We start from the raw sequence: 16,529 nt of genomic DNA, 5'->3' as shown, positions 1-16,529 counted from the left end.
ATCCACCACAGTTGTTTTCCGTGGGCCCTTCCGGGTCTTTTGGGTGTTGCTGAGCTCATCGGTGCATTCTGTCTTTTTAAGGATGTTCCAAACAGTTGATTTGGCCACACCTAATGTTTTTGCTATCTCTCTGATGGGTTTGTTTTGTTTTTTCAGCCCAATGATGGCTTCACTGATAGTGACAGCTCTTTGGATCTCATATTGAGAGTTGACAGCAACAGATAGCACACATGAAATTAACTCTGAACCTTTTATCTGCTCCTTGTAAATGGGATAATGAGGGAATAACACACACCTGGCCATTGAACAGCTGAGCAGCCAATTGTCCCATTACTTTTGGTCCCTTAAAAAGTGGAATGCACATATACAAACTGTTGTAATTCCTACACCGTTAACCTGATTTGGATGTAAATACCCTCAAATTAAAGCTGAAAGTCTGCAGCTAAAGCACATCTTGTTCGTTTCATTTCAAATCCATTGTGGTGGTGTATAGAGCCAAAAAAATTACGATTGTGTTCGATGTCCCAATATTTATGGACCTGACTGTAGGTGGTGTACTCATATCTCATAAACATGCGCCGTTCAGAAGATATTTACCGGAAATGCATTCAGTGACATCACATGCACATGCACTCTGAAAGAATGGCCACTCGTGCCGTTCCTTCAGAGCCCTGTGCCGTAATTGGCAGCTCCCACGTGCATGCGCAGGAGTGACATCATCGTGGCTCCAGATATTCACAGCCAGAGTCCGTGACCCCCCCGGAAGCAAGGTGGACTAAGATGGTTGCAGTTCTGACATGTGCTAGTATGTGATGCAGACTAGCACATTATGACATTACCTTGAAGGGTCAAAAAAAAAAATGTCTAGCGGTTTACAACCCCTTAACCACTTGGCGACCACCCGCCGTTGTTGTACGTCGGCTGTTTGAAGTGGGATACCGTTAATATGACAGCAGATAGCTAGCATAACCCCGGTATTCTCTTCAAGAGAGGGCGGCCCGGTTTCAGATAAAAGTGGTCTCTGCAGCTGATTTGCCATGTGATCACTATATCGAGGGCGGAAGAGAGGGCCCCCCCCCCCCCGCCATGCTCCGGTTGTCTCTATCACTTACCGGATCTATGGATCGTGTCGGAGACGATCGCATCCTTCCCCCTCACAGGCCTGGAGCCAAGTGAGGGAAAGATGCCCCCCCCCCCTACTCAGCTCCATACCATTGGACGGCGGAAGCGACGCCAAACATCACTTCCGCCCAATGGTCTTAAATGGGATTTTTTTTTTTTGTAAAACCCCCAAAAAAATTTTTAAAAGGGCATTGTAAAAATAAAAAATAAAAAGTCAAATAAATAAGGAAAAAAAAAATGTAAAGCGCCACGTCCCACCAAGCTCAATCGCACAAACGAACGCATACGTAAGTCGCGACTGCACATGAAAACGGTGTTCAAACCACACATGTGAGGTATCACCGTAATCATTAGAGTGAGAGCAATAATTCTAGCGCCTCCTCTGTCACTCGAAACTGATAAACTGTAGACATTTTCAAACGTCGCCTATGGAGATTTTTGAAGGGTCACAGTTTGTCGCCATTCCACGAACGGGACGTAATTTTGAAGCGTGACATGTTGGGTATCAATTTACTCGGCGTAACATTATCTTTCACAATGTAAAAAAAAAAAAAATTGGGCTAACATTACTGTCGTCTTATATTTTTAAATCCAAAAAGTGTGTTTTGTCCGAAAAAAAATTGCGCTTGTAAGACTGCTGTGCAAATACGGCGTGACATAAAGTATTGCAATAATCGCCATTCTATTCTCTAGGATGTCTGGAAAAAAATATATATAATATTTGGGGGTTCTAAGTAATTTTCTAGCAGAAAAAAAAATATTTTAACTTGTAAACACCATGTCTAAAATAATAGGCCCGGTCCTTAAGTAGTTAAAATCACTGCTCCCGTAAAAGCGATCTTTAAAAAAAAAATATATATATATATATAACATTAATACATGTCCCTCAGGGCAGTTCCTGGACCCCGATACCCTTTTATGGCCAATTACTTGCATGTACAGTATATATTAAGTTCTTCCACTAGGGGTCACCCTCTCCCTCTGGAGCTACAGTATATACAATATATACTGTATTGCTGGTGTGGACAATGTTTAATCATAAAGTCTTACAGACACCTTTTTTTGAAACACTGAATGCAATGCAGGAAGATAAAATGTAACATTTTATTTCTATACACTTATGTTGACAGTCTCTCTAGATAAGTCAGCCTTACACAGCACCCGGATATCTATACAGTGGAACCTTGGATTACCAGCATAATCCGTTCCAGGAGAATGCTTGTAATCCAAAGCACTCGCATATCAAAGAATGTTTCCCCATAGAAGTCAATGGAAACTAAGATAATTCGTTCCGCATTGACTTCTATTGCATGCAATACCGCATGTGGCCAGAGGTGGGGGTGGGGGCGGCGGAGAGCCCTGGAAATATTCGGGGACAGCTCGGCTGAACTCGGAAAGCCTTGCAGAGGCTTGCAAACACTCGGGAACTGAGTATTTCCGAGTGATTCTGAGTATTTCCAAACCGTTTAGAGTGTCCCCGCCCCTCTGGCCAAATGCAGTACTGCACACCCCATTAGCTTGAATTCTGCTCGTTTTGCGAGACGACACTCGAAAACTGAGTCAGAATTTTTTTTAAAAAGTTGCTCGTCTTTCAAAACGCTTGTTAACCACTTACAGTTCCACTGTACAGATCCTCCTGGTTATATCCATCCGTCAACCCATACACAGCATTTAACCTTGGCTTCCTATCATTTGTGGCATTAGTTGATAGTGTTTATGTTAAGCGTCATCATTGATTGGCTCTAGATACCTGTGTACCCCATTTGTGTATACAATGGTATAGAGGTGCACAGGTCCTCTACATCAGTGCTTCTCAACCTCAGTCCTCCAATACCCCCAATGGGCCATGTCTTCAGGTTTTCCTTTACTTTGTACAGCTGCTTAAAATCAATACCAATGACATGGTATTAATAAGAGCTATTTTATCTAAGAGAAGTTCCCAAAACATGGCCCGTTGGGGGAAATTGAGGACTGAGGTTGAGAACCCCTGCCCTACATAAAGCTGCATTTTTAGATGTCATAGTCGTAGCACGGTGTTAATTTCCTCAACTGAAACATTTTCATCAGCGGCCTTTTTACAGTGAAAAAAACTAAAACTAAACATACACCACATTTGCATCCACTGACGAAAACTATGATGAAAATCAAACCCCTCGTGAACTTCTGGCTTCCACGGAGCTCCAAGCTTTAGCAGTCAGCACAATGCAGCATCACAGGACTCCTCAGACGACCGTCCAGAGCAGCGCTGTGTATTACAGGCCTCCCGACAAGAGTCCCAAATCAGGACCATCCAGAGCAGAGCACTGTGAGTGTGTACATTACAGGCCTCCCCTCAGACCACCATCCAGAGCACTACTGTATGTGCATTACATGCCTCCTCTTACCACCAGCATCCAGTGAACTGTGCATTACAGACCTCCTCTTGCCTCCAGCATCCAGAGCACTGTGCATTTCTGGCCTGCCCTCAGACCACCATTCAGAGCACTGTGTGCATTACAGGCCTCCTCTTACCACCAGCATCCAGAGCACTGTGCATTACAGGCCTCCTCTTACCACCAGCATCCAGAGCACTGTGCATTACAGGGCTCCTCTTACCACCAGCATCCAGAGCACTGTGCATTACAGGCCTCCTCTTACCACCAGCATCCAGAGCACTGTGCATTACAGACCTCCTCTTACCACCAACATCCAGAGCACTGTGAATTACAGACCTCCTCTTACCACCAGCATCCAGAGCACTGTGAATTACAGACCTCCTCTTACCACCAGCATCCAGAGCACTGTGAATTACAGGCTTCCTCTTACCACCAGCATCCAGAGCACTGTGTGCATTACAGGCTTCCTCTTACCACCAGCATCCAGAGCACTGTGTGCATTACAGGCTTCCTCTTACCACCGGCATCCAGAGCACTGTGTAAATTACAGGCTTTCTCTTATCACCGGCATCCAGAGCACTGTGTGCATTACAGGCTTTCTCTTATCACCGGCATCCAGAGCACTGTGTGCATTACAGGCTTTCTCTTATCACCGGCATCCAGAGCACTGTGTGCATTACAGGCTTTCTCTTATCACCGGCATCCAGAGCACTGTGTGCATTACAGGTTTCCTCTTACCACCGGCATCCAGAGCACTGTGTGCATTACAGGTTTCCTCTTACCACCAGCATCCAGAGCACTGTGTGCATTAGAGGTTTCCTCTTACCACCGGCATCCAGAGCACTGTGTGCATTACAGGTTTCCTCTTACCACCGGCATCCAGAGCACTGTGTGCGTCACAGATGAAAGAAAAGGGGAAGGGGAGAAATGCGACTTTATATCAGACACATGCATCATGTATCTCCATCCCGTAATCTATAATAAAGGAAGAAAGTTTGGGACATTATCAGTGGCGGCTGGTGCTCAAAATTTTTGTGAGGGTGCAAACTAACTGAACCACCCCCCCCCCCCCGCCCATCAATTGCAGCCTCAATGTGCACATCAAATTCAGCCATTGTGCTTATCAAATGCAGCGACTGTGCCCATCATATGCAGCCACTGTGCCCATCATATGCAGCCAATGTGCCCATCATATGCAGCCACTTGTGCCTGTCAAATGCAGCCACTTGTGCCCACCGACCCCTCCACTTGCAGGGGTCCTGGCTGTAGCAGCACCCTCAAACCCCCCCCCCCCCCGTGGCTCTGACAGACCTCCTGGCTGGCACTTACCACCAGGCAGCAGCTCCTTCACCAGGGCGGCGACCTCCGCTCCAGTGTGTGTCTCTTCCACTCCGCTTCCTAAGCATCAGGCATCCAATAGGGTGGGCTGGCGCTTTGGCCAATCAGGAAACAGGTCTGACGCCCTGCCTCCTGATTGGCGGGGAGGAAGGTTAGTGTGAAAATAACGATCGCTGATCGCACGGGCGAGACTGGAGAACTCCTCTCCCGCCACCTGTAAGAACGATCAAGCGGCTGAACTGCCGCTTTGATTGTTCTTACGGTGCGCAGAATCGCCGGCTGTAAAAAGATGATATTCAAATTAATTCAGATATCTCCACTCAAAGTCAAAGACGTCATATGAAGTCCTTGGGCTGGGAGTGGTTAACCTGATGATCAATCAAAAGAAACATCTCAGCTCTCTTTTTATGTAATATAATGTGACTCTATGCTATCCGTGTTTATGGAAAGAATACAAACATTGGTTTTCAATAAAAATGTACTGAAAGATGAAAGATGCTTTGAGGCTTCTATTTGCCTGGCTGTAACTTCAGACTGATGAGAGAGGAGCCACTGCTCTGGCTGGCTATTGATTTCGGGAGCACGCGAAGTGCATGCGCAGGCGGGAGGTGACAGCCGGTGAACGCGCTGTGTCTGTTGGCCTGGAGAGAGAGCTTGCTGAAGAAGAGGAGGGCAAGGAGCGCATGCCGAGAGCAGGGCCGCCTTTAAGGCAGGGCAAAAGGGGCAGCTGCCCTGGGCCCTGTCATTGTTGTGGTGCCCAAAGCAGCTGCCTCATACTTGCCAATTATCCCAGTTTAAATTCCCTCGTCCCTTGAGATTTTAGTCCCGTGCTGTGTCCCGATATCTCAGTGTGAATTTCTGCTACTTATGCTGCCCAGCTCTGCCCTATTGTTGTGTACAGAGGACTCACCTGCAGACCCTGTGTTTACATGTAAATAACTGGTATTCATTTGTAAATAGCGACATCATTCATATGTAAATAGCGGCGGCATTACTAAGTAAATAGCTGCGGCCCATGGCATTGATATGTAAATAAAGGTGGCAGTCACATATACATCATGCCCCCTGCAGTGAGGTGAAGATGTGCTGTAACCTCTAGCAACCAATCAGTGAGCAGTATTACTGTACATTAATCTCTAGCAACCAATTAACAAGCAGAAATCATTTGCTGTAACCTCTAGCAACTAATCAGTGAGCCGTAATGTGTGCTGTAACCTCTAGCAACCAGTCAGTAAGCAGCAATGATATGCTGTAACCTCTGGCAACCAATCGCAATTTTTGCCTGATCTGATACAGTAAACTGATTTTAAGCCTAGCTGATATTTATTGTATGTCTCAGAGCAGGTGGAGAGTGAAATTGCATTGGGGGGGGGGGGGGGGGGGCCCAAGAAAATTTTTGCCCGTGGTCCAATCAATATTAAAGATAGCCCTGGACGAGAGAGAGGAGAAAAGTGGGCAGGGATCGACGGGAAGAGTGAGAGAGGTAACCCAGGCCTGTGTACCGGGGGGACACAAAGCGCGGCGGCTCGGAGTGCAGCTGTGAGAGCTGCCGCTAGATATACTGCAGTCTAGTGGATCATTCATTTCTGAAAATCGTCAACCCTTTTGTATAATGAAGGCACTCTAATTCAGGAGGTTGTGCCGGCCAGATCTTTAGTGAAAACAGCCTAAAAAGAATACTAATGCAGATACCACATCTAATGATTGAGCTATTTGGAGGCCAATCACTAGTGGCGCATGTAGTGGAGACTATCTATAACAGTGGAGGAATATGACGGTTGGAGAAGCTGCCATAACTCTTATGGGGCAATTTTGACCCTTTGGGGTTTCGAATGTTTGGGTAAGGAGCCAATTCTCATATAGGCGATGGGTAGGGTCGCCACCTTTTCTTCAAGTCAAACCCGAACCCTTTAGCGGTGCACATTTTTTTTTACAGTATAAACTATACATATATTTTGCGAGTAAATAACATTTCCAATCATATAAAGTTAATCACAAGAGTCCTCTTTTACAATGGAATCCGCAGAGTTCCCTCTTTATATCTGAACTAGAAGAGTTCCGTTACACTCTAAGGGGGGACCCAACAGACTCTGATGTAAGGGAGAACTTTGGGGACTCTGACATATGGGATGCTCTGGGAGCCCTTATTTAAGGGGGTACACTGAGAGAACTGATGTAAGGAGTGGACTCTGATATAAGGGGGAACACTGTGTCCTCTGGTGTAAATGGGAACTCTGATGTAAGGGGTGCTCTGAGAACCCTGATTCACCTTAGTGTACTCACTCAGAGGCAGGAGGGAGAAAGGGGAAGAAGACTTCAGTCACAGACAGGGATGGATGGTGAGCTCACTCACCCCTTGGCAGTCAGCACCTCTCATCCAGATGTATCTGCGATTGCTGGACTTCAGATTTCCCACCCCCACTTTCCTTTTCTGAGGCAAAGAGCCAGGGATTTGAATGTGGTTAGACACAGAGGGGTAGGGGTGGGAGGAAGAGAAGCAGATCGAGCCCTTTCCCCTCTCCTGTCAGTGTGGGGGGCATGGATTGTTAGTGCTGGCTTTGGGCAGCGTGAAAGAGAGTGTAGTAGACACCCTCAGCTTAGACAACTGCACTCAGCAAAACTGCTAGGAAGCCATAGTCTGGTCTGAATAATGTGTCCAGGTTTCAGGTGGTCTAAAACCCGGACACAGGATTCAAAACCTGAACTGTCCGGGTGAATCCTGGACAGGTGGCAACCCTAGCGGTGTGGGAAACCTGCACAGCTCACAACATTAGAAGATTCTTGTGGATGGACTTTTATTTTTATTTCCATTTTTCATATTTATAGTCACAAGTGGTGCATATATCTTTTGCTGGACTTTATTTTGTAGGACTTTAGTATGTGTTGCCATTTATGTGCCTTTTTGTGATATTCAGACAATTGATTTGTGTCTATTTCCAGTTTTCACATATGGTGTAATTTTGGGTTGTACAAACACCTTTCTGTAATCACTTTGTGGTTTTTCAGGATAATCACATTTGGCGGGGGGGGGAGTTTGACCCCAATCGGTAAATTCATTCTTTAACTTCTTTAATTCTTTAATTTATTGATTCAGCACAGGTTAGCGCAGTTCACATTTTTTTCTTCTTTTCACTTATGTTTGTATTTTTGGTAGAAAATAGAATTGCAGCTTTCACTTAATCTTCACGAGATCATTTATATAATATACACCGTAGCACAGTTTCTTCTCCAATCTTTTTTTTTTTTTATTGATTTCAGTAAGCAACAGGATTTACATCAAAGAAGCAAATGAAAAGTCAAAAAAAAATTGAAAATTAACCTACAGCTCCACCTGCTGGTTCTAAAGCAGAATGATTATTATAATAGAGGATTCATACGGCGCCAACAGTTTGAGCGGCACTTTACAATGTGGGGGCAGACTGTACGTTTACAAAACAAATCAATAGAGAAGGAATCAGAGGGTCCTGCTCTTTAGAGTTTACAATCCAGAAGGGGGGGGGGGGCAAGTGAGATAAAAAGAGGAACACAAAAATGGGAAACGGAGCTATACTATAGCAGAGCCATAAAACCGATCTTGAATGAATAAAAGCATGTCTATTTATTTAAACCAGGGGTGTCCAAACTACGGCCCTCCAGCTGTTGCAGAACTACACATCCCATGAGGCATTGTAAAACTCTGACATTCAAAGACATGACTAGGCATGATGGGGATTGTAGTTCCTGAACAACTGGAGGGCCATAGTTTGGACACCCCTGATTTAAACAGTCCAAGACATGCAAGGAACATCCATTGAGCAGCAAGGCTGGCCCAAGCGCGTTAGCTGGAGGTGGATGCCGCATGAGTGACCAGATGATGCTGGGGTGATAGCTGGCTGGGGACAGGCTGAGTTGTCAGATGGAGCGCATACAGCAGGGCTCGGGGGGGGGGGGGGGGGTTCCTGGTGGTTGGGCTAAATGGATGGAGGGAACCAAGGTGGGGTTCGTGCAGCAGTGGAGGGTCCAGCCAGGGACACCAGTGTGGATGAGAGTGGCCGGGGCACCTGGGAATGACAGTTTCTCCGTGGGGAGTGAAGCTGCGCCCATCACCCGGAAGTGATGTCACAAAGTGGCGGAAGAGGTGGGTGTTGGGGCCTCCAAGTGCGGACAGCACTGGGATTGGTGGGTGATCTGAGACCCACTGAAGCCAAAAGAGCAGAAGACAGAAACACAAGCCAACAGCTACAGACTACATATTGCGGGGGACGTGGTCCCTTCTTCAGGTCTGGAAGTGTCTCTGAAGAGAAACGTTTTCGGGGGTTTCGCCTAAAAAGTGGATAGAGTAGGAGATAGTTGGACAGATTGGGGTAGGGAATTCCAAAAGGATGGGAGAGGCTTGGGTGAAGTCTAGGAGGCGAATATGGGAGAAGGTGAAGAGGGAGGAGGAGGAGGTCTTGGGAGGAACGAAGAGAGAGCATTTAGGTTGGTATTTTGAAGACCAGGTTGGTTAGTGATGTAGCTGGGGGCAGAGTTGTGGATGGCTTTGTAAGTATTTAAATGAATAAGGATGTGTATCTATCACAGGGTGGTGTCTGTGGATACACTAAAAAAATTAAACAAAATGCCACGTCCTGGTTATCACTTTGTAAATATAGACATTAACAGGAAATGGGGGGGGGGGGGGTTAGGGAGAAAAATAAAAAATATGGATGAAAGAACCTTCACATAAAAGACCTCAAGAGAAAAAATGTGTAGGTTCAGTTGGACTTTTTAGGCATAAAAGAAGTTGTAAACACAACCAGTATATTCAAGAGAACTTATCTCTATTTATTATCAAAACAGAAAATATAAACAACCAAAAATAAAAATTTAGCGGCCATAATTTTCACAAATAACAAACACTATAGGGGCGAACGGGCTGAAGAGTCTGCCTTTTTGGTTCCCCCTTTTGTCTTCCCTCTCTACCCAGCGGGAATTTGGCTCGCCATTTTTTTGGAGGGGATCACTACACTTAAAGCTCAGGGGATACCCAGAGTATTTATCACCACTTACCTCCCGGCTACCTACATATTATGAACACCTACTAAAACCGTATGTTTGAAGCTCTAGGGCTCAACACAATGTTGAAGTGATCCCACCATTTGTAAACCTATATTTTCATTTACCATCCAATCTCTACCCTCCCCCCTTTTTTCTTTTTTTGGAAAAATGGGTGTTTGAAATTTTGTCAACTTCTCTGCCTTCCTCGTTGGCTTGGGTTCCCTGTTTGGGACATACCTTATGAAGAAATAACACTATTATCAGCTCCTGAAGAAGCGTTATCTATTAGACGCGAAACATGTAGAGCACCAGAACATATGTCATTTCCGACTGTATGGTTGATATCCTCTATTTTATATTTATATAAATATGTATTTTGTTTTTCCTTTTTGGAAATTTTGAGTGGACTATATTACCTCTGATAGGATATCAATTAGGTCTTAAATGTGTATGTATAAGGAGGAAAAAATTTCTTTGTGTTTGTAAAAAATTTTTATTTTTGGTTGTTTATATTTTCTGTTTTGATAATAAATAGAGATAAGTTCTCTTGAATATACTGGTTGTGTTTACAACTTCTTTTATGCCTAAAAAGTCCAACTGAACCTACACATTTTTTCTCTTGAGGTCTTTTATGTGAAGGTTCTTTCATCCATATTTTTTATTTTTCTCCCTAATCCCCCCCCCATTTCCTGTTAATGTCTGGCTTTGTAAGTCATTTTTAGTATTTTGGATTTAATTGGTTGGGTGAGTGGCAGCCAATGGAGGGGTAGCAGACACTGAGCAGTTGGTGAGGTGGATGAGCCCGGCATTCATGATGGGCTGAAGGGGGGATAGATTATGTAGAGGTAAGCCAATGAGGAGGGGTTCCAGTAGCCGAGGCGGGAGATGACCTGGGAGTGGCGTCATTGGGTGGGAAGAAACATATTTTGGGGATGTTGATTGATAAATAATAACATGTCATTTTTCTTTTTTTTTTTTTTCTGACTAAACACAAAAAAATAATGACTACATGTTAAAAATCCTTTTTTATTAATGGAAACAACAAATTAAGAAAAGTATTTAGTACAAAACCGCCAATCATTCCTTTGTGATTACAATAATTGAATTAACAGCCTTCTGTAGAAAGAAATAAAACTGCAGCGGCACTCCATGTATCAGTATGTGTCTTGTGTAATGACGTGAGAGTACACAAGCAACTGTTTTGGTGGACCCCATGTGTAATATATGAAAGGTTACATATCACATCTAATCCACAACAGGGAATTTATAATTTCTCAGTTCAGGTTCTAGAAATCCCGTCCGGAGGAGGATAAAGGGAAGCTGTGAAAATTGTTCCACGCCGGTCCATAGTTGTCATCAAAAGGGAGAAACTTCATAGGAATCTAGACGAAACAATGGAACACATTAACATTATTATCAATGGCGGCTGGTGCTCCATATTTTTTGGGGTGGCAGCAAACCAACGACACCCCCCTCCCCCCCTTTCCAGGAGACAGACGGAAAGGCGGTAATTCTCCCAACCCCCCCCCCCAGCCCCCCACGGGAGATGGACAAGAAGGTGGCGATTCAACCCGCCTGCGGATGACTGACAATGACGGAAAGGCGATCAGAGGCTTCCTTACCATAGGAGGCAGATGGTAGGGGTGCTGCTTCTCGCTCCGGCGGCTGTTGCTTCTCTTCCCAGCCGAACAGGAAGTGGGTCCTGAGACCTGATTGGCCGGTAGTCCTAAGACTCAGGACTGCTTCCTGATTGGCTGGGAGGAGAATTAGGAAGCCAATAGCGAATATTAATTCGCTATTGTCACACAACTGGGTGGGCTCAGGGTGCAGTGCTCTGTGCCCCAAGCCCACAATTTTTTTAAGCCAATTAGAGCGTCAGGCCCTAATCATAAAAAAAAATTGCAATCTCCCTGCATGTAGATTAGGGGCGGCGCATGGATTGGGGGGGGGCCCCGTGCCCTGTATGGACGGGCCGCCACTGGTGAATTGGATGGGTTTCCCCACATCCAATTCGCATTATAGGCTCAATGGAGCTGGTTCACACATGTCCGGGTGACCATGGTCCGAATTGAAAAGAGGTCCGATGTGTGTCTGTTCACCGGTCCGGGTGCGAATTTAGTCAAAAATTTGGACCTGAATCCCACCTGAACTGGTGAATAGACACACACCGGACCCCAGGGATGGACCCGTGAATGGACCCCAGGGACGGACCCCAGGGACAGACCCCAGGGACGGACCCCAGGGACGGACCCCAGGGACGGACCTCAGGGACGGACCCGTGAACGGACATGTGTGAGCCCAGCCTAAAACAAGCTATCCATATCTATCTAATTGTAGTTAATGCTCAAAATTCCCAAAAATCACAACAAAGTCCATAGAAACACCGTCTGCGTGTTTACATGACATAATAAGAAAAACATAAGGTTTATCAATGTGACAGACCCAACTGGGGGAGGGACTTTTGGAGGGGCCTGCAGGGTGGCAGCCGACAGACTCCCGATCAGTGCTCTCAGTCAATGGCGGAGAGCACTGATCAGAGTGTTCTGGTGAGGGGGGGGCATTCCACATCTCACACCCCACCCCCCTGTCAGGTCACAACAGCTCAACTGGGCAGATCGGTGTACTAACATCGGATCGTTAGTACAGCAGCCCTGACTGGAGCTGACAGCGTGTACCAGGCTTATAGCATGGGCATCAGCTCATTGATGTGCAGCGGCTCTGTCTTTGTCCAAACAGCAGGTGAGGGGGGCACTTGGTGACAAAGCTGTCTAGCAGGGGTGCAAGAGTCCTGAGAGGGGATCAACATAATATTAAAGTGACACTAAAGGTTCGATTTTTTTTTTAAATAACGAACATGTCATACTTACCTCCACTGTGCAGCTTGTGTTGCACAGTGTGGCCCCAAATGGCGTTTTCTGGGGTCCCTTGGTGGTTCTCCTAGCTCCTCCCCTTCTCAGATAACCCCCTGGGAGAAGTGCTCTCCCGGGGTGTTACCTTGCGGGCGTGCTCCCGAGTCCTGCATTCGGCGTCCATAGCCGCGTGATTGGATTTGATTGACAGAAGCGCAAGCCAATGGCTGCGCTGCTATCAATCTATCCAATGAAGAGCTGAGAATACCGGGCCGAGATCCAGCGTGCTCTCAACGCAGGACTTTCAAGGGCTCAGGTAAGTAAACGTGGGGGGGGGGTTTGCAGTAAGCATTAGATGTTTTTTCATCTTAATGCATAGGATGCATTAGGTGAAAAAACAGGAACCTTTACAACCCCTTCAAGGATACATTCACAGGGGTACTGAGGCCCCTATAGGGTGAATGAGCCCTCATGTGATCAGGGCAGTGTGGAGCTGCATGCAGTCCGCCTGTGCTAGTCAATGGAGATGGAAGGCTGTTCAGACTCATCTGCACATGGAAGTTTGAGAAGTGTGCAGGGCCGGGTGCTGGACCCGACAGCGCGGTCTGCATAGTGAATGACGCACTCTGCCCTCACATGCCTGTCTGCTTGGCTGTCGTCCCAGAAGGAAGCCTCTTCTAAAGATGATGCACAAGAAAGACCACAAACAGTTTGCTGAAGACAAGCAGACTAAGGAGATGGATTACTGGAACCATGTCCTGTGGTCTGACGAGACCAAGATAAAGGTATTTGGTGTCAGATGGTGACAAGCGTGTGTGGGGGCAACCAGGTGAGGAGGACAAAGACAAGTGTGTCTTGTCTACAGTCAGGCATGGTGGTGGGGGTGTCATGGTCTGGGGGCTGCATGAGTGCTGCCGGCACTGGGGGGCTACAGATCATTGAGGGGACCATGAATGCCAACATGTACTGTGGCATACTGAAGCAGAGCATGATCCCCTCCCTTCAGAGACTGGACCGCAGGGCAGTATTCCAACATGATAACCACCCCAAACACACCTCCAACACCACCACTGCCTTGCTATAGAAGCTGAGGGTAAAGGTGATGGACTGGCCAAGCATGTCTCCAGACCTAAACCCTATTGATCATCTGTGGGACATCCTCAAAAACGGAAGGTGGAGGAGCGCAAGGTCTCCAACATCCACCAGCTCTGTGATGTCATCATGGGGGAGGGGAAGAGGACTCCAGTGGTGACCTGTGAAGCTCTGGTGACCTCCATGCCCAAGAGGGTGAAGGCAGTGCTGGAAAATAATGGCGACCACACAAAATATTAACACTTTGGGCCCAACTTGGACATTTTCACTTAGGGGTGTACTGACTTTTGTTGCCAGCGGTTTAGACATTAATGGCTGTGTGTTGAGTTATTTTGAGGGGACAGGAAATTTACACTGTTATACAAGCTGTACACTCACTACTTTACATTGTAGACAAGTGTCATTTCTTCAGTGTTGTCACATGAAAAGATAGAAGAAAAGATTTACACAAATGTGAGGGGTGTACTTACTTTTGTCAGATACTGTATATTTATTACACACACGTGTGTTTGAGCTTTGGGATGGAAACCCTAATGCAATAATCTGAGCACACGTATGTACACTACTATGGTCCAACTTGGGTGTGATATCTTATAAATTCAGTATGATCCGAGCCTCAGCCCGGGTTCACATTGCTGCGGGTTTGAAATCATGCAAATTCAGCTGAAGTCGCATGATTTCAAACCGGCAATTCAGTGCGACTTCGGGGGGGGGGGGGGGGGCGATTCGCCAGACATCTGTGCGGGGGTTCTATTCCAATAGCCCCAAAAGTAGCACAGGAACTACTTTTTGGAATCAGTTGCGGCGCCGCACCGATTGGGACTGCGCCATTGCTGGCAATACCCGACGTTTTGGCACGCGAAGTCAAATCGCATGCCAAATCGCATGCCCGATGTGTATGTGGGCTTAAACAGGTACTTACTTTATCTTTACATTTTTTTTAATCAATTTTTGTTTAAATAAAAGCTACATCCAAGAAATGGAAAAAAACAACAGAAGAATAAAGAATGAGCGTTTACCGTATCCTTCATCTTTTCCTTTTTTACTCAAGTGATAAAGCAATCTTTAGAGAAACCAGAATGATAAAACCGTCGTCCCAATTATAGGGAATGTGTAGAAATTCTCCATCACACAGGTCACTAATTCTAGGTATAAAAGAAATATGTTATAAAAAACAGAATACAGGAGTTTAAATGGGAAGTTGGTCTTTTCTGACCATGCTTCATGGTCACCATATTGAGGGTGTAACATGAAACACGGGTCCACAGTCCCCACCCCCCAAACTGCCCCCTCCTTTACAGAATCCGAGGGTTATTGAGCCTTGGAATTTTTTGTTTTATTTTTTTTGAGATTCGGTGTGGCCATGCATGGCTCCACCAATACAGCCACGTCATTCATCCAGAGGAATGTGTAATTATCCATAGATGGATCGAAATTCAGCTGGTTCAGCAGGGACCGGCTGAGATTTGATCCATGTATGGGCAGGCTGATTTTACCCATCGATCCACTTGGGTACAACCAGCCAGTTGGATTTTTTTTTACATTTGATTAAATATAGCCGCCGGTGTCCTATCATATATGGTCCCCCATTGGATAGTGTCCGCTGTGTACTGTGCATGCGCAGTACACAGCACACACAGATTCCGAAAATAGCCGAGGATGAACGGCGCCTGCGCACAGGTTCTATCCTCACCATCCAAGTGGACATAGCGTTGAAATATAAAAGAGCTGAGCGCAGTGAGGCCAAGCCCGAAGTATGGCGAGCGCAGCGAGGCCAGGCCCGAAGGGTGGCGAGCTCAGCTTGCCCGCGAGGGGCCCTCTAATTTTCACAACCCTATGTCCGCTTGGATGGTGGGGCCACCACCTCCACTCACGGCGCAGGCGCCATTCAGCTTCGGAGATTTTCCGAAGCTTCTTCTGCCCCGTACTGCGCATGCACAGTACGGGCCGGACACTATATGATGGCAGGACACTATCTGCCAGAACACCAGCAGTAATCATTATTATGTTCTGCCAGCCTGGAAGGCTTCCCGTAGCCCAACCCAACGGCAAAACACAATAGCGCTGCAGGCAGCTTCCCCTCCCCCATCAATACTAAATGTGTTGATGGGGGAATCAAGTGATTTTCTTTTCTTGCACCCGGAAGAAAAGAAAATGTCCTCCATGGGCTACTTAAAGGGGAGGTCCGCCCACCGCTGAAAAAACATACTCTACACATACTGCAGTTGCTGACTTTTAATAATCGGACACTAACCTGTCCTGGAGTCCAGCGATGTCGGCACCGCAGCTGATATTTCCATCAGCTGTCAGGTGCTGACGCCGCCATTGCGGGTAAGGGAACCCGGCACTGTAGCCTTACAGCTTCACACCGGGAACACTACTGCGCATGCGCAAATCTCTGCTCCTCTCTCCTACTGGCCCGGCAACAGGGGGAGGAGGAGGGAGCCGAGACGTGACGTCATGGGCCGCGGCTGAGGCTCCCGGAAGTGGGAACAGGATACCCGTCAAAGACAGACATCCGTACCTCAGTACAGACCTTCAGTTATGGGTCTCGGGGGGGGGGGAGGGGGGAGTATGAATGGACTAGGAGTGTGGTGATGTCACTGTACTTGTGCTCCATTGAGAACTATGGGTGGTGGGTGGGACTTAAAGTGGAGTTCCACCCAAAAGTGGAACTTTCGCTCATTTGCACTTTTGGGTGGAACTCCACTTTAAGTCCCACCCACCACCCATAGTT

The 16,529-nt window shown here is 46.6% G+C and overlaps 1 long non-coding RNA gene across 1 annotated transcript; it reads right to left on the bottom strand.

Annotated features, from left to right (window-relative positions):
- Positions 1-10,857: 10,857 nt before the first annotated feature.
- Positions 10,858-16,374, bottom strand: LOC143934577 (uncharacterized). Its single transcript, XR_013263307.1, has 2 exons — positions 14,812-16,374; positions 10,858-11,233 (listed from the first exon to the last, which is right to left on the bottom strand). It is a non-coding gene; the product is annotated as an uncharacterized LOC143934577 (long non-coding RNA).
- Between the last annotated feature and the right edge of the window lie 155 nt (positions 16,375-16,529).

This window comes from Lithobates pipiens, unplaced genomic scaffold (genome assembly GCF_037356315.1).
Source record: "Lithobates pipiens isolate NorthernLeopardFrog02 unplaced genomic scaffold, aLitPip1_a1.2 Scaffold_27, whole genome shotgun sequence".
Classification (NCBI taxonomy): Eukaryota; Metazoa; Chordata; class Amphibia; order Anura; family Ranidae; genus Lithobates; species Lithobates pipiens.
This window is presented reverse-complemented; position numbering and strand designations above follow the sequence as displayed.